The 18,243-nt window shown below is 46.9% G+C and overlaps 1 protein-coding gene across 2 annotated transcripts in view; it reads right to left on the minus strand.

Moving 5' to 3' along the window:
- Positions 1 to 15,344, minus strand: part of CIMAP1B (ciliary microtubule associated protein 1B) — a 106,689-nt gene extending 91,345 nt beyond the window's left edge. Inside the window, exon 1 of one of the 2 annotated variants that reach the window (XM_085653765.1) lies at positions 15,247 to 15,344. The gene's annotated coding sequence lies outside the window, so the exon portion shown is untranslated. Of the gene's footprint in view, positions 1 to 12,229; positions 12,251 to 15,246 lie in introns of those variants that run through there. The other variant, XM_085653766.1, reaches the window with a different exon arrangement.
- Between the last annotated feature and the right edge of the window lie 2,899 nt (positions 15,345 to 18,243).

Consider the following 18,243-nt stretch of genomic DNA (forward strand, 5'->3'; position numbering starts at 1 on the left):
ATTCAGCAGTTATAGTTACCTGAGCTAACTATAACTTACGCCACCACAATGCACTGCTTATGGCCTAACATATTACATCACTCATGACATGGTCAGTGACATCGCTGATGACATCATCCACAGAACCACTCACACACCCAAACCTGCAGTGGGCACTTTGATTTTTTATACCCTAATTTTCACTTAAAATTTTAAACATTCATAACTCCAGTTCTTCTGATTAGATTTCTTTTGTTTTGGTGTGATTTTATTTATTCAGCTTTTCTCTATTTTTCTAAATTGGTGTGGAATTTTCTTGCGTTTTGTCTTTATTACTGTTTGCGTACTTAATTGTACTGAAAAGTCATCTGCATGCTAAAAGACGTGTACCCCTGCCCTGAGTACCCAACTGTATTGTTGTCTGGATCCCTAATACTAATTTGTTGTCATAGGTAAACGCGGATCTTGGGTGTGCACCATGACATAGGCCTGTCTAACGGATTGCAGTCTTGTTGGACCGGTAGGGGTGCGCAAGCTACCGCCTTCACCAGGAGTTATGCAGTACAAGTGTGGAGGTGGCAGCATACTGTGTAGTGATCAGTAGTAGTAAACAGGAGCGTTTATCCTGTGTCACTGGAGTGAAGCCTACAGGCTCACTCACCTTTTTTTAAGTTGCGCTGCTGTGTGCTTAACGCACTGTTGTCCGACATCAGGTAGATGTGGAGTGTTGCACAGGAGCAGTGACTCTATGCTAGATGTATGGGTGTCTGGGAAGGGTATGAGCAGTACTGCGCAAGATATGTGTGGTTAGTGCATGTACTGGGTGTAGATATGCCTGCAACAAATATGTTACATGTGAGATGTAGCGCTGTGCAGTGCGTGCACAGTTAAACCATGTGTGCTTAGCTGTATAAGTGCTTGTGTGAAGTACAATATACAAAGAGTGAAATGTTATGCGCACACATGGTGAGTGTGTTTGCTGGCAGAGTGTGTGTTTTTCAATAGCACACCCTGGTACAATACAGAAAAGCAACAGTACTGAACAGTGCGTGTAGACTGAATGTGTGTGCTGAATCCATGTGTGTTGGCACAATGCATGCAGGTAATAGTACTGGACAGTAAGTGTGATGTGAATGTACACTGAGTGCAATTTTGCCTGCAATGTTACATTAAATGAAGGACCCTGGGTTCCATTTTGGGACGCCCTGGCCTGCCTGGTGAAGCCATGGGGAGTAGAGGAATACCCCAGACAAATCTGTGTACTGCTGCATTCCTGTGAACTGGGTAGAATATAGACTAGAGGCAGGGACACTCCATTTACACTTCAAAAGGTTGCTCTTTGATTCAGTGATAGATCACAAGGAAGGACACATCTCAGGAAAGGATATGGGGCCGATAAGGGAATCATAAAGAGTAGGTCTGGGAGCCCAGGATTATCATTTTGATGTACAAATCATTGTGGCTGATATCCTGGTGTGAAATCTGGATACTCCCATGAAATTTGTTGTGAGACAATCAGCTTCAATGTCTTGCCTGGTGTGACAGACATCCTTTCAAGAGGAGAGAAGAAAAGCAAAAATGTGCACTTCAAAAGAAGCAGAACCCCAATATAAAACTCCAAACCCTCAGACCCCAAATCACATTTAGTGTCTGGAAAAGGACTATAAGAAGGGGTGGTAGAGGCCCCAATATGTGTCATATGCTAAGCAGCCAGATGGGCTGAGTGAGGATGAAATGCTTTGCAAGACTTCTGCCTGTGAGCAGGAGTGGAGACGGTCTGCTAGTCTCCCCGCTGGGTGATGGGACTTCATCGAGGGAAATCAAGACCACTGGCCCTGGAGCACCAATACCTGCCTGCCAAGACCAGTGTGCACTGTGAGTAAGAGGAGAGCGTTGGGGCGTGTGAGGTCCAGGGAGTGCCCTACTGAGAGGAGTTGTATACAGATTGAGTCATTGCTCGTGTGCAGGAATCGTCTGCCAGGAGAGGGCAGCCATGATCTAAACCGTGAAAGGAGGGCCATGATGGAAGTTCTAGGCCCACACTGCCTTACTGCGGTGAGCCCATATGCCAGAGGGGACCGCCGTTGAACTTACTGGGCCAGGAGAATTGTGACTTGTTTCCACCTTTATTGCCAAGAGTGCCCGCTATGATGAAGGTGATCACACCGGAAGAGTCCATGCAAGACTGTGAGTACTGCGGCAACTCCATATGCCAGGAAGGGGCTGCTAGTACTACTGCGGTCAAGAGTTTGGGTTATTGCCCAAACAGAAGGATTGCGGGTGTGACCGGCGGGTCAAGCCCGCACTCGGAGACATCCACCTGAGTGATTACTCGAGGATTGCAATGATACTGCTGGAGATGTCGCACCCTCGCTAGGCTTTATTTGGGAGCTAAGGATCGAAATCCCTCCCAACTCAGTCTTTGCCGAACTAGAGCAGCTCCGACCACTGGAACAAACTGCCAGCGCTGCTCGAAGGAGAGAGGGTGAGCCTGCCAGGTGCTACTGCATGTACCGCAAGCAGCCTGACTGTGCTAAACAGGATCAGAACTCGGAAGCACCTGTAGAGAGGGCACTCGCTGCACCGATGAATGCTCCAATACAGCTGGAGCAGGTAAGACTGGAACTAGGCCTTTGAGGCCCCAGTGGACTCGCTGCTAACTATGCTGTGGCACCATAGATACTTTTGACTAATTATTAAAGAAGTGAAGGGGAACTCTTGAATATAGCCTACAAGTACGCATTCCTTGGATGCAACCACCAGTAAATAGGGAATAACTCTTCCATGGAGGCTGGAACTGGTATTTGCCTGACAATGACTAGTGCAATAACCAAAAGGGGAGTGTGTTACTGCTCATGACTGTCGTTATTCCTTTGCATGAGTAGAGTTAGAAACAAAATACTTGTTTTTTTTTACAAAAGTATTTGACTAGACATTGATTTATTGTTCATACTGTGTGCACTTTGAGTTATGAGACGTGTTAACTTACCTGTATATACACCCCCTTCCCACCAAGGCAGCCTTTGACGGCTTGTCCACAGCTACCACTGAGAGCCATGTGCAGAAGGGGTACTTGGCCCAGTTGATCGGGTCCTGGGACATCAGGAGTAAAAGGCCTCAGCCACCACAGTTGGGCCCAGTAGTTCACAGTACTGCATACATACTTAACACAGTGCCTCTAACTTAAGCCTGACTGCTTTTGTGCCGAGCTACCAGAGGGTTAAGCACAGATTACATTTGTGACTCTTGTGGCTCACCCTAACAAGGAATGTGGTTGTTGCTTGAGAAGGGTCTTCACCCCCCTCAATCAAAAATCCAATTTCTTACAGTCAGTCTTCAGTTCCAGAAGGAGGGGTGTGTCACTGAAATCTATGTACGATCTAACAATATTTTTTCACAGACTAAGTTTTGTAACAAAGAAAAAAATAATTTAACAAAAAATCGAAAATATTAATTGTAATGACATAGGTGGGTGTTGAAGCTCTGAACTCCAAAGCATTCTGACATGTGGGACATGCGCATAGCTCAATTATCCATTTCAAGAAAATGCAAACTTTGGCATTCTGCTGTGCATATACAACACGGTTTAACTATAATTATTCGCGAATAGCTGCCCAAGTAATCCCATGTCAGGTGTGATACCATCGTTTTAGAAAAAAACTATTCCATATTGGAGAATGTCTCATGTATTTCCCTCCTAACAGGCATGAGACCACAAACCCCAAGATACAGTGTTGATGATTGAATGAAGGCACACGTGACATGTAGAAAAAGAGGAGCTAAGGATTTACAAAGAACAGCTCTATCCAGGATACATCTCCTGGTGTGTATTTTCATTAACTATGCCATGTCCTCACAGGCTTCTCTCAATAACAGTCTAGATAAGGTAACACTTACCGCCCCTGTCGTTCTACTACCAACATCAAAATAAAGTCGTGCGTTGGTTGCGCCTGAACACGTGCACATGGTGCAGTGTGGGGGTAGAAACCTGATATTTATGCACATGTTGCACTGTGGAAGATGCGGTCCTGACTAAATTAAGATGGTTTTGATTGGAAACCAAAATAGAAATCACCATCTTATTTCGGGCATAGTGCAACTGCACAAGGCATCTGCAAACTGGGTTTACTTTCATTCCAGATTGGAATACAAGAGTCACAGTTGCTGTCTTACATATAAATTGCTGGTCCGGTAATCCAAATATAAAATCAGTTCGGAAATATATGGATTGCTTCACATATTTACTTGGCATATGAGGTTTATGCTTTGAGCTGCCCTGCTGCTGCCCCAGCTGCCAGATCAAAGGCCCTTGAAAAGAAGGGACACATTCAAAGGAATCAGACTTGTCCTGCTAGAGGAAGGGGTCAGGAATGGAATAACCATACCTATTAGCAGCACCTCCTGTAGATTAGCTTGGAGGATGGTTCGGCATAAGACAAAGGGAGGGAAGATAGACCTCTGGATCAAGTCACCACAGGAGGGATTTTTGAAGTAGGGAAGCGAAGAAACAGGGCATGGGTCGCTGGAGCTTGGCTCAAGGAGAGACATGCCACAGTTTTGGAGGGAGTTGCCTTTTTGGAACCTTGTGAAAGTGCAACAAAGGGGTGCAAAAACGTTGAAGACAAGACACTACATCTACAATAATCAAGCATATAGCTACAACTGTATTACACATAGTCATAGAGCTGATAAATGCTGCAAACACTCCCTCCAGATTGGGTCTAAGCACTTTACAAAGCATTAGCACAACTATGATTCAACTTACATGATAGTCATGCTATCAATTTTGGAAGAATGAATGGCTGAGTCAGAACTGCAGAGAAAAATACTAAAACTTGTTTTATATTTCACTCCACACTACTGTAAATGGCAGATGCTTATGTTACCATTTTCAAAGGTACTCATGTTACCTATCTTGGAGGGGTGATTCAATTCGGACTTGTTACTCATAGATGACTGCAGACGGCTTAGGTGAAGATTATCCCCTTGAACCATGTTGATTTGAACTCACTGGTTACAATAAAATATATGCAGCAAGTGCAGTAACCTCATATGCTATCAGAGATCCTCTGACTTTCTGACAAAAGTGTGGGTTTAAAATATCTGCCCTAATCTCCACTACCTTCATGACCCCATGATCCTCAAGACAGCAGGACTCTAAAATACACTGGGAAACATGACTTCATTCATCAGATTAATGCTGGTTCATCATGTTTACATTTTTTGCTGAAGGCACAGCTGTAATAAAAACTGCAGTCTCAAGAGTGGCACCGTGTGTGGTTGAGTTCTGAGGGCTATGGCTAGGCACTGTGCCTAGGTAAAAGCTGCCAAACCCCAGTGCCAGCTTGTTAGAGGGCTGCACATTGTGGAAGAATTCCTGTCTGCACCAGTTATATCCTGGGCAGAAAATACGAAATCCAGTGATTTATTTCTATTATTTATTCACAAATGAATAGAGAAATTTAATTTTATTTCCTGATGAAATTTGCCAAACACTTTAGACTTAAGGTATGAGAACAAACGCGGAGTTTTAACATACTGAAGAATGTTACAACACTAGGGGCAGAGTTTTGCAAAATCCATTAAAGTGAAGCTCGGACATATTTGATACTGAGTTCAGATATCTCTTTAAATGTTGTAGTCACTTGAAAAAAGATTACAAATTCCCAAGAGCAGGTGATTTCTAGACGTGGTCATATGTTCTAAAGCCCGTAAAATATCCTTCATGACATTTGCATTATTGGCTCTATGACTTGGAAGTAGACGGTATCTGTTCTATTCCTCGCTGAGCGTCTGTTGGTAATCCTTCACTGAGACATAAAAGTCCAAAAGGTACCACATCATTATCCAGATAAACCACTAGTACCTGTTGTACATGCCAGGATAACAACGATGACATAAACCACTCAAAGACTAGTTAGTTTAAAACTATTCATGGTTGAGAATGTGCATGTTACTCCAGACAGAAATCGTCCACAACCGTAGAACTTAATTTTGGTTATCCAAAGCCCTTCATTCCATGACCAAGGACCATAACAGAAGCATTATATTTATGGCTCCCGGTTTTATGGTATTTTTTTATTTAACATTTCCTTCTGTATTTATCCATATTTATTTTTTGTCCATCTTTATTTACCCATATTTATTTAGTGTTTTGGAAATTAATGGAGTCTTAAAATGGTATATTTCCATATTTATGTAACTGATAAACATACAATCAAGCTATGATGCCTATCACATTTTAGAAAATGAAGCAGCAAGTATAACAAAACACTACACCAACAGAAAAATATAAGCATTATATACAAATATATGTTAACAAATTCCTATATTTAAGATAATCTCATCCTGCTTTTTAACTTTCCATGCTATCTATCTGCTCAGTGGGCGACCTGGAATTTATAAAGGACAGCAAGGAAACTCTCACACAACAGGACAACTTTGTGTATTTTTCTGCGTTTAAATATAAATCCAGACAGTAAGAACATTGTTTTCTGTCTGTATTTATCTGTAAAAATCAGTACAAATGGAAAACTGAGAGCCTTCATTATCTTACTGCATACTGCTGAGGTTTTCAGCCCTGTAACATTAACCCATTTTGTGATCTCACAAAATTAACTAGCGCATGTGATATGATGAAATGGCATGTACCCTGACTGCTTGATGCACTATTTATCCATTTTATTTACTTTTGGGATTTGGAAGTGGGGGGCTTTTCACTAATGCCTTAGAATTGCATTGCCCTCCTTGACAGCCTCATAAGGTTTATAATAATCTCTTGCTCTCAGGATCAACCTGTTAGAGTTAAAATTCCTTTTAAGGTGTTAAGTGTTATCAAGTAACATCTTCTCAACTGTCCAAGCATTCAGTAATATCTTGTTGTCCCTGATTTGGTTGCTTTGGGCCATATAATCTTATTTTATCCCAAACTTGAAGACTTTGCTCTGGCTGAATATCCTTATCAATGCTTAATTTGTGCCAGTGGGGTCAACCGCCATGGATTTTAGGGGACAGACACTTATTTTTCCTCAACATACTCTAATGGGTATTCCCACTCAACAAATATTCTTAACAGAGTCTGATCTTTGGATGTATCACCCTCTTTGCTAAAAACAAAAATGTTTCTTTGTTAGACACTCACCCACTCTAGTAGTGGCATACTTCATAATCGGTCTCATCCTGGTCCCTAAAAAACAGGATGGGTCCGATTATATTCCAGTGGGTACTTTGAATATAAATAACAGTCCTGGTCATTTTTTTAAAGAATAAAAATACCTTGAGCAACCAAGCTTTCCAGCGGTTGGTCACGTATGATCGACAAAACAAATGAGTGGCTAAAAATTGGGGATGATGAACCTGTTACCCTATAATTCTGTCAACATGTTTCAACCCACAAAACAATGGCCACGTTGCGTCCAGGGCTTTCTTCAGGACAAAAAATGCAGCAGAATCTAATTTCCTGTCTACCTTTTTATTTCAGGGGGATAGACAAACATATAACACTGGTTATATGCAATAACTGGACAACTAGCCCCATCAAATGTAGCGATAGTCAAACTTGATTCCCTGTTTGGGAAACAAAGAAGGCACCATGAGAGGAGAACAGCAACGTACCCCTGTAGTCACACATTCGTCAAAGAAGTCATGCCACTGATCAATAAATCAATCAAGGAATTTTTAAGCTCGCTACTCACCTGTGAGGGTCTCAAGGCGCTGGGGGGGAGGGGGGGGGGGGAGCAGCTCCAGTTAGTCGAAGAGCCAGGTCTTGAGGGTCTTCTTAAAGATGTGCAGGGTGGGGGCGCATCTAATGTTGATCTGCAGCTCGTTCCAGGTCGTGGCCGCGATGTAGAAGAAGGTTCTTCCACCTGTTCTTGCTCTGCGGATGCGCAGGGGTTCAGCGAGGGTGAGGTCAGTGGATTGGAGATTCCTCTTGGGTACGTGGAAGGAGATTTTGTCAATGAAGTATTGGGATCCGGTGTTGTGGAGGCATTTGTAGGCATGGTTGAGTATCTTGAACATTACTCTTTTCTCCTGGCCAGGGTCCTGCTCTCTTCCCCAGCAGCTCTTCTGTTGTGCTGTCGCTGCTGACCCCGCGTCACCTCTGCCAGTAGGTTCGAGGCCTCTGTCTGCCTCTCTGCTTGTGCCTGTTTTTTGCTGTTTGTATCTGTTATTCCTGTTATTTCTGTGCGCTGTTATTGTGCCTTTGATTTGTGCCTCTTTGCCTGTTATTGTGCCTTTGTTTTTGTGTCTCTCTGCCTGTTTTTCTTCTCCCTGTCTTTCCTGTTGTATCTTCCGTGTCCAACTTTTCCTGATGCTGCTGCCCCCATGGCCCCTCCCCTCTGCCGGTTTCCCGCTCCCACCTCCCAGCTGAGCCACCCTCCCACTTCCCTATTTAATGGCGGCTCTGCGAGGGAGCACCAGCAAGACCCCTGGCCAGGGTCCTACTCTCTTCCCCAGCAGCTCCACTGTTGTGCTGCCTCCACTGACCCCGCGTCGCCTCTGCCTGTTCGAGGCCTCTGTCTGCTTCTCTGCTTGTGCCCGTTTTTGGCTGTCTGTGTCTGTTATTGCTGTTATTTCTGTGCCTTGTTATTGTGCCTTTGATTTGTGCCTCTTTGCCTGTTTTTCTTCTCCCTGTCTTTCCTGTCTTTCCTGTTGTGTCCTCCGTGCCTGACTTTTTCCACTGCTGCTACCCCCGCAGCCCCTCCCCCTGCCGGTTTCCCGCTCCCGCATCCCAGCTGAGCCTCACTCTCCCGTCCATATTTAATGGTGGTCTCTGCGAGGGAGCACCAACAAGACCCCTGACCTCCTGGCCAGGGTCCTGCTCTCTTCCCCAGCAGCTCCACTGTTGTGCCGCCTCCACTGACCCCGCGTCGCCTCTACCTGTAGGTTCGAGGCCTCTGTCTGCCTCTCTGCTTGTGCCTGTTTTTGGCTGTCTGTGTCTGTTATTGCTGTTATTTCTGTGCCCTGTTATTGTGCCTTTGATGTGTGCCCCTTTGCCTGTTATTGTGCCTTTTGTTTTTGTGCCTCTTTGCCTGTTTTTCATCTCACTGTCTTTCCTGCCTTTCCTGTTGTGTCCTCTGCGCCTGACTTTTCCCGCCGCTGCTGCCCCGGCGGCACCTTCCCCCTGCCGTTTTCCCGCTCTTGCCTCCCAGCTGTGCCTCCCTCCCCTATTTAATGGAGGTTGCTGTACGGCCACGCCGCTGGCATGCCAAAGGCAAGCCCATCTGCGCCCATCCACGACCCGACAATGACCAGTGCCAGGGACCCTGGAACTCTGAGCCCCCACCGCTATGACTCAGCTTTCCTCCTCGCACTCAAACCCGGAAGGAACAACAACTGCCAGCTCTCCATGCCAAACACCACCCACGGACAGTTCTCCTGCTGCCACTGCCGCTGAACCTTCACCACCCTCCGCACCGCCACGGCCGCCACACCCATGCTGGACACCAGTCTCACCATAGCCCTGAAGTGCATCTTCCTCAACTTACGCTCCCTGCACCGACATGCTGTAGAAATCTGGGACCTCCTTGACACCATCTCGCCAGACGTCACCTACTTCACAGAAACTTGGACCAACTCCAACTCCACCTCCACCCCGACATCGCCACCGCCATCCCGAGATGGATACAAGGTCCAGAGGAAGGACCGCCCCAACCGCCCAGGAGGAGGACTTGCCATCACGCGCCAGAGCTCCCTCCGCCTGACAACCTCCAGCTCAAGCGACAGCCCGCCCACCACCCGTAACACCTCCATTTCCAGATCCAGACCAGCCCCTAGCAACCCTAAGAGGTACTCTCGCATACAGCTCTCCTGGACCTCGAACTGCGTTCACCACCACCATCACCAACTTCATCGCGCCCCACACCATCATGTCTATAGACTACATACTCATCAGAAACCTCAACTTTCATCTCGACAACCTCACCGACCTCAACTCCGCCACCCTTCTGGACAACCTCGCCAGCCTCGGACTGAAACAACTTGTCACCACCCCCACCCACAAGGCAGGACACAGCCTCGACCCCATCTTCGCAGGAGGTAGTTATATCCACTTCAGCCCCACCACTCGACCCCTCTGGATGGACCACCACTGCGTACATTTCCACTTTGGCAAACCCACGGCACCCAAACCTGCACTCCGTCCTCCACGAAGAAACTGGAGAAAAATCACCAAAGAGCAACTCAATTGCACCCTCAACTGCGATTCTTCCTCCACCCCGACTGACGCAAACCTCACAGCCAAAGAACTCCACAGATGGATCTCCAACTGCGCAGACGAGCTTGCACTCCTACGTAACCCCGACAGACAGCGCCCCAGGAAGACCACCTGGTTCACCGCTGACCTCCAAGAATCCAGACGCACCTGCAGACATCTCGAGAAGAACTGAAGGAACAGCAAATCCTCGGAAGACCGCACCACCTACAAGAACACCATGACGGAATACCACCAATGCATCAGATCCACCAAAAAGACCTTCATCCAGAACAAGCTCCTTGACAACTCCACCAACTCCAAGGAACTCTTCCTTTTTCTCTGTTTCCCTCCCTGTCTTTTTCTGGTTTTTGTATTCACCATTTTCTCTAAATATTCTTGTTGTCTTTTCTTCTTTTTTCTTGTTTGGTTTTCTCAATGGATCTTGATATGTGGTATATAATGTTGGTTGTTATATTTGTTTCTATTGTCAATGAATTGTGTTTTCTGTTTTCAATGATGTTTATGTTCTCTCCCGTTCCTCAAGTTTTATTTATGCTGATTCACTACAATTGTCGTTATTGGTCTTATAATTGTATTCTTGGTTGTTGTATTCAAAGTCGTATTCTTTTATACATGTTGTTAGTTTTATTTTTGTAAAGATTTTTGTGTTGTTTCTTGTGTTGTGTTTTTATATATATGTTTTTTATATATGTCTATATTTATGTTCTTTCAGCCCTGTCGAAGATCCATAGGAACGAAACGCGTTGGTTGTGGTTGAATTTTAAAGATTGAAAAAGAATAAAGGATTATTTTGGATAAATTGGAAGCGTTTTTTTTTTACTTCACCTTCTGGTGCACCGTCCATTTCTTTAAAGAACTCCAAGGAACTCTTCAGCATCATCAAGAAATTCACCCAAACTCCCTAGCAAAACCACGGACATCATCCTCTCCCAGGACCTCTGCAACAAGCTCGGCTCCTACTTTCATCTGAAAATCATGGGCCTCTACGACAACTTCATCGACCAGACACCTGACTCCGAAACCACTCCCTCCTCCAGCAACAACAGCCAGCCCACCATCTCCTCCTGGACCCCAGTCACCAGCGAAGACACCGCATCAACCATGAAAGGAATCCACTCAGAAGCCCCAATGGTCCCCTGCCCCCCGCACATTTTTCACAAAGCTGCCTCTGCCATCGCTCTGGAACTACGGCGCACCATCAACGTCACCTTCAAGACTGACATCTTTCCCAATGACTGGAAACACGCAGAAGTCAGGCCCCTACTCAAGAAGACCTCAGCAGATCCCAAGGACCTCAAGAACTACTGACCCATCTCCCTCCTCTCCGCTCCTAAAGGTTTCACTGCTCCTGCTAGCTACAGTTTTTAGAACCAGGGTCAGACTTGATGATGAAGCATGCCACTACTAGAGTGGGTGAGGGTCTAACAAAAAAACATTTTTGCTGCCAGTGACGAGAGTGATACATCCAAAAATCTGACTGTTAGGAATATTTTTTGAGTGGGGATACCCATTAGTGAGTGTTGATGATATAATAGGGAGAACGTAAACCTCCCCCAAAAAATCTTATGTTCCTCCACTCGCCGTGGGTCAGCTTGCAGGTCTCCCCACTTGGCTTTTTGTGATTAGGACTTATTTTTTATCATCAGACATTAACTGTGAGCAAGAGAGGGAAAAACACATAAAGTGAAAAGTAGAAAGAGAAAAACAGAAAAAACGGCACAAAGAAAAAAGCAGGAACCTGCATCACTGAGATAAAGAGCCAGGAAATGTCTGATGGCCAATGGAACAGCAATGAGATTGATTCAAGACTAGGCAGCCTTAGTATTCGGTGCGCCTGTGGCTAAAATCACTGGCCACATGTTTCTAAGCAGCGCTTTGGGCACCGGCACTCATTCTGCTACAAATTAAGCACTGCTCTTTATAGTATGTGACTCGTGTTCCCCTGTTATTGTTGAAGGGGTGGGGTCAATCCTGGCTGCCAGAAAAGTTCCTGTATGTCTGATCCTTTCTTCAACTGAGAATAGTTTAGACTACCTTAGAAGGTTCGTCAGGTCCTATGAATATGCACTTTCTTCTTTTCAGGTAGCAGTGAAGCGTCCAGAGCTAGTCAGGTCTCCAACCACTCCGAGCGCTGTGCATCGGCTGCTAGGGATTGTAAGGGATGTGTGCCCCACGTCTGTTTATAGTCTCCCTGGAAACGGCCCTCCCTGGACTCCCTCCTTCGGGAGAGGAAGGCCAGGCTGCTCGAAGCTCGCCACTAATTATATTGTTCACTTCAACACAAGGCCCAGCTGCGCCCAGGACATGCCCTCTGAGACGGGGTACAGCAAGGGCACCGGCACCCAGGGGACCCCTGCCAGGCCTTACAGTGGACTGCGCCACTCCATGTATCATTCAGCTACCTCACAATTCTTCCTTTATCAATGAAACAACGATTTATCTCATTACTTCCCCCTCCACCCTTCATTTCATTTGGTAAGGCTGGCAAAAGCTGTGGGCGCCAAAAGCGGCCCAGTGAAAAGTTGTGGAATACCCCAGCGCAACTAATGTGAGGAGAGCCCGGGATGCGGGATGTACTTTCATGTAGGTCGGATTCGTCCACCGCCTAACGTGAGGAGGTGGTGGTCTTGGCTCTGCTCCGGTGCTATTTCTCTGTTGCCCCCCGGGCACACAGAGCACTCGGATTGGGGTTCACAAAAAACACCGACCAGCTAGACTGCGACAGACCTCCGGTCTGCTCTGCGGTGGCCCATGGACTTTACCCACACGAGCTGAATGATAGTGTATGACCCGCAAGTGATTCCTTTATCAGCCAGTGTCCTCGGCCGTCATTGGCAGGTGCCTACCCCTAGCGCCAAGAAGCCACGCCAGGGATGCGCCTTTGAAAATACCGGGTGGTTTGAGGCATGTTTCTTGCAGGTCATGTGTTATGGATGGGCTGTTCACTGGGGCTGTGCTGCGTGGCGAGCACCCAAAGACGTGCAGCCTTCTTCTCTTCTAGAAAAAACATTTGGTGCCCGACCGTTGCCCAGTGCGCACTAAAAGACGGAATCGCTACAGAGTACCCTTCAAGTATGACATTCTCGTCCCGAACCCGTTTCCAGTGGTGGGCATGGGCTGTCGCCCATCTGAGAAAAACAAGCACATCACCAGGCCAATCCAAGGGCGAATTTATTCATGTCCGGTGTTTTGTATAGCGCCGACATGATAGCTAAGAAGACTGATCTTTGAGTGTTGCACTTATGATTCGGTGATTTGTTCGGCGCACAGCGGGCGTGCCCTTGCTTGGAATATGTAATGTGCTTCGTGAAGAAGGCTAGGTCACTTTCTATGGGGCCACTCTGGATATAACTCTCACGCGTTGCGCCTCTTGGGCTGCGAGATCGCATACATGTAGTTTCGTATGTTTCTCTCGCTTGGCAACTGCCTCCTCTTGCCTGGCTGACCTTTTCCGCCCCCTTCTCTCCTAGCCACAAAGAATACAGTGGACCGTAGCAGGGCTTTAAGTGGGATGAAAAACTGGGGGATCTCTCACAGAGGCGTGGTCGATGTAATTATGGCGTGGCATAAAACATGTAAGCTAAAAATGTGGTTAGCATGGGGTGCGGACAAACGGGTAATTTACTGCTTTTGTTAAAACATCCACATATATAATACATCAAGTAACATTACGCCTACAGCGAGCCAGGACTATTGGCTATGCCAATGGTTGTTAGTTGCTTAAGTTCAATAAGGCAAAACCAAAGGGGATGATAGACAGAGTGTTGAACATTGCAAGCACTCACCCCCGTCAACTGAGCTGGGTTTAATCCATCATCCTTCTTTAGCTCACTCGCCACCCCAGTTCAGAAGTGCATATTCAAATCAGTCTGACCCTGTGCCTCATGGGAACAGTCCAGCCCGAACTGCCAAGCAACAACTATAGCTTCAATGTACAGAATATTGAAAATGCTTCAGTTTTGAAATGATGACCGTGACAGAACTAAAACCAATCTCTCTGAAGTTACCTCAAAGGCAGTGATGGGTGGTACTGCTGCAGAGCTAAGATTTTTATTTCACCCTTAGGATGAGTGCAAAAATGAAGAGCACGATAAAGACCAGTCTCAGCACCTGCTTTTTAGAACTGCATGTGCTGAGCACCGGCAGGACCCGGCCTACTTAAAGCCCTAGACTTTAGTAAGGTTACCCAGCTGGTCACACACAGAACCACTGCACGAAGATGTGAGGGAGCAGGGGTCTACCCCTCAGCCCATCCCAGTGATTCCCTCTAAAGTTTCCTCTCTTCCCATGCCATTCTTCATCCCTGCCACGCATAAAAGGGGCACAACAAAAAATATCTATTTAAATTAAAGCAATTAACACTGTCAATAGGTAAAGGTGGCCTAAGAATAATTACCCGTGGCGAAGGAGACTCGAACCAGAGACTGGTTAACACTGGACGTAGTAGACACACACGAGTGGGGCGATCAGCGCCTTCACGCCCCAAGCAGCGACTGAAGAAATGTTTATAGGCATAGGCCAAAGGTTGTACGGGCAGCAACGGGCCAGAAGTGCAGATTAAACTGCCGTGGATGGTGTAGCGCAGACAGTGGGGGAGAGCCTGCTAAGGAGCACAGGCTAGGCCCTGTTGGGCCGAGGTTGGAGGCATGGAGTGGAACAATGTGAGAGCGAGACACTGGCGTGGTCCACATGTTGCCTGGCAAAGGTTGAGGGTGGCACGAGCTAGAAGAATGCAAAGACTGGAGGCACCGACTACGGGGCAACTACTGGGAGGTATATAGTGGCGGCACAGCTGGTAGGATTAGCCTTATATATAATATACACGAATTGCCCACGCTGGCACAGGCTGCGGACACAGCCCCAGTGAGCCACAAGCCTGGGTGCGCAGGACAGTGAAATGCGCAGGACACCTTCAAGGCTGAAGCAAACAAGAGGACCCGCCGGGCGGTCTAATGGTAACGGGGCACTTGGCAGCTTAGGTGGCATCTCGTGCACAGGGGCAGAACAGGTGATAGAAGCCGAGGTGGTCACATACAGCGCAACTCCGTTACCTTGGTTACTGGCGCTCTGGTCCCGGATGCTGTGGCGGCGGCTCTCGCAATACTCGGAGTGTGAAGCGCCGCTGCTTTACCCCCTCGTGCCATTGTTTACAGCACCCACCCCTTAGCAACGGGACAGCTGTAGCCTTGGTGACGGCGTCAGAGGTGCAAGAGTCCCGGACGTGACTTTGGAAACTGACGGGGGCGCGCTCTGTAGTCAGCCTCAGCCAGTGTGACCGATGGACTCCTAAAGTGAGCGGCTGGGCGTACAAACTGTGGTGGACGCGGGGTTCCCAACTCACACCTCCTTCGAGGAGGGTGTTTGGGATCTGGGGGGAGGGGCAACTAGACAGCATGCAATCCTTGTTTAAACTTCATTCGTTTTTCAGCGCATTAAAAGCATAGGGACTGAAAAACGAATGAAGATTTAAAGGGCTGCCGACTCTTATTTCCCGAATCCAAGCTCCCAACGCCCATTGATTGGGCTGCTGCTGCTTCCAAGACACACAATTCTTATCTGATCTGTCTGCTGGGATCTAGTTTCTCACAGATCATTCAACTGTCTTTTAAAAGTAGAGGAGGCTTTGTTTTTTTTTTAATTACTTCTTGTGCCCCCCCCCCCTTCCGCCTACTTTCAAGGTGTTTATTAAACACTTGGTGGAGAGAGATAAACAGGGATGAATAGTTCTATTAGCAGATCCACCCCATTGACAACTACACTTCAGCAGTACCCTGTCACAATCCTACCTCCTACAAAGGAGAGGTTATGCAAGTTTCCTTTAAAATATAAATGAGCAAGACAGTTACATTGTATCATTATATTGGTATTTTTAGAGCACTTTCCCAACCCTTGGGAGTCCCAAGGAGCTGTAGCATAAATATATTTTTTTGTTTAACATTTTTTATTGAATTTTCAAGAAGAACAAACAAAAATCAAGAACATTCACAAAATAAAAAACATATTACAAATAATCAGTAACCAATTAATATGTAAGAACAGAATATGAAAACAGTGGAGAAAAAAAAGAAAAAAGAAAAACGGTAAAAGAAAAGGGAAGCGAAGAAGGAAACAAAATCGAGAAGATATAAAATGTTCTAAAACCTTAAAGGAGAATAGGAAGAAAAAGAAATTTAGGGCATATGAGCATGTGTAGAAAGATACGATGTAAATGGGAGCCAGAGGAGATCAGATTTGATTTTTTGAGAAAGAGTAGAGGAAGAGACATTAGCAATTCTATGTTCATCGCAAATAAAGTTCCACCAAGTCACTGAGGATATTTTAGAAGTATCTTTCCATGATGAAAAAATAACTTTAAATGCTAATGCAATAAAAAGGTCGAACAATAAAGAAATAGAAGTGGAGTCATCAAAATCAAATGAAGAAGAACCTAGAAAAACATTTTGTAATGATAATGGAATGTTACAATTAAAAATGTTCATGCAGGCAGAGGAGCCAAGATGGCGGACGGACAGGACGTCTGAGCTCCCGGCTCCGCAGCCCGTCTGCTGCTTACATGACATCCTGATCTTTAATCCTGCCTACGGCGCGAGCAAATGTAACCACGAATGCGCTGATACTTTCCGCATTCCTCCGATGTCCCCGCCGGCTTTTTTGGTCGAGGATTCATAGAGTTTGCCGACTTTGGACTTTGCCCACGCACTCTGGCCCGACCACCGCCACCGGACACCGCTTATCACGTACGGTGAGACGACCTGGGGCTGGACCGGCGCCTGGGGAAATGTGACCGGAGGTGGAGTGGGCGGCTTGGCGGAGCCTTCTTCGCGACGGAGAGAAATCCTGTATGATTGGGTCCGGGCTGGCGAACCTTCCTTTGTCCTGCTACCAGCGGTCAGAGCGGTATCCGTTTTAGAGCGCCCACCACCCGCATTGCAATATAGCCGAGGGCTCTCCCATCGTGTGAGCTCCGTATAGCGAGCAGTAACTCTTCTTGCCTTAACTACTATTCCTCCGTCCTATGGAGTCGCCCTCACCCCTCCGATGTGGGCTAACTGCAAACATGGTGGCGGTGCCGGTCTACCTCGCCGGAAAGACGGAAGCCTCCATATCCCTGACGCAAGCTTCCCTGCCTACTGTCGAGCTGGAGGGTGTCCCGGTGGCGCCTTTACATACTGCCGACATGCGGAAGCGGGGAGCAGACCTGACCTATGGTGATATCCTTTTAGCCCTGGAAGACTTGAGGGCGACATGGTGCCAAAACACTCGAGAACTGGAGCGGAAGATCGATGCCGCTATGCCATCCAGGGAACTACTGCGGTTGTCTGACCCCCCAATGCCTCTCATTCCCTTCGAGGCGGATACAATGTGGCGACAGGGGGATACTGTGGAACGTCCTCTCCCTGGCTACAGTGTCGAGTGTTCTTTTAATGACAAAGTTGCAGATACAAAGTTCCCTTCCACTTTACAAGCTGAGACTCTGCCTCTGCAAGTGTTGCCACGGCTTCCTCAACATCGCCGGAGTGTGAGCCGTTCTGTGGGGAAAACTGTGTTGGTCACTATCGATGTGGTGATGGTCTATGATTGGGAACTCTCGCTTCCTCTTCCTCTGCGTCTTCTATGCCGGGAGCGGCCATCTTGCTCCTTTGTTCTGCCAGAGGTACACTCCCAGCGGTGGCCATGCTTGGTGGGGTTTCAGCGTTCTGGCCAGGGCTGATGTTGCCTCCCTTGATGATCCTGCCTGACCGCCTGGCATGACCCGGACTAGAATATTTGTCTATGTATCTGCTGTGCCGCATGTGTGTAATTTGCCATTGTTGATTGCGGGGATGGATCTGTGGGGCCACTTAGGATCGGGCCAGGGCTGGGCGATTCCCTTTAGTTTGCTGTACGTATTGGCGGGCGGGGACTAGGACGGGACTGCTAATTATCTGATTTATTCGCACATTTGGAATGGAGTCTCCCCACCTGCTGCTTTGCTTGCTACCTCAGTTGTGCTGATGATATTCAGGGTGGGGGATGCTTATGGGGCTGTGGTGACCGGGAGTATGTGA

This window comes from Triturus cristatus, chromosome 4_1, assembly GCF_964204655.1.
Source record: "Triturus cristatus chromosome 4_1, aTriCri1.1, whole genome shotgun sequence".
NCBI classification, from domain to species: Eukaryota; Metazoa; Chordata; class Amphibia; order Caudata; family Salamandridae; genus Triturus; species Triturus cristatus.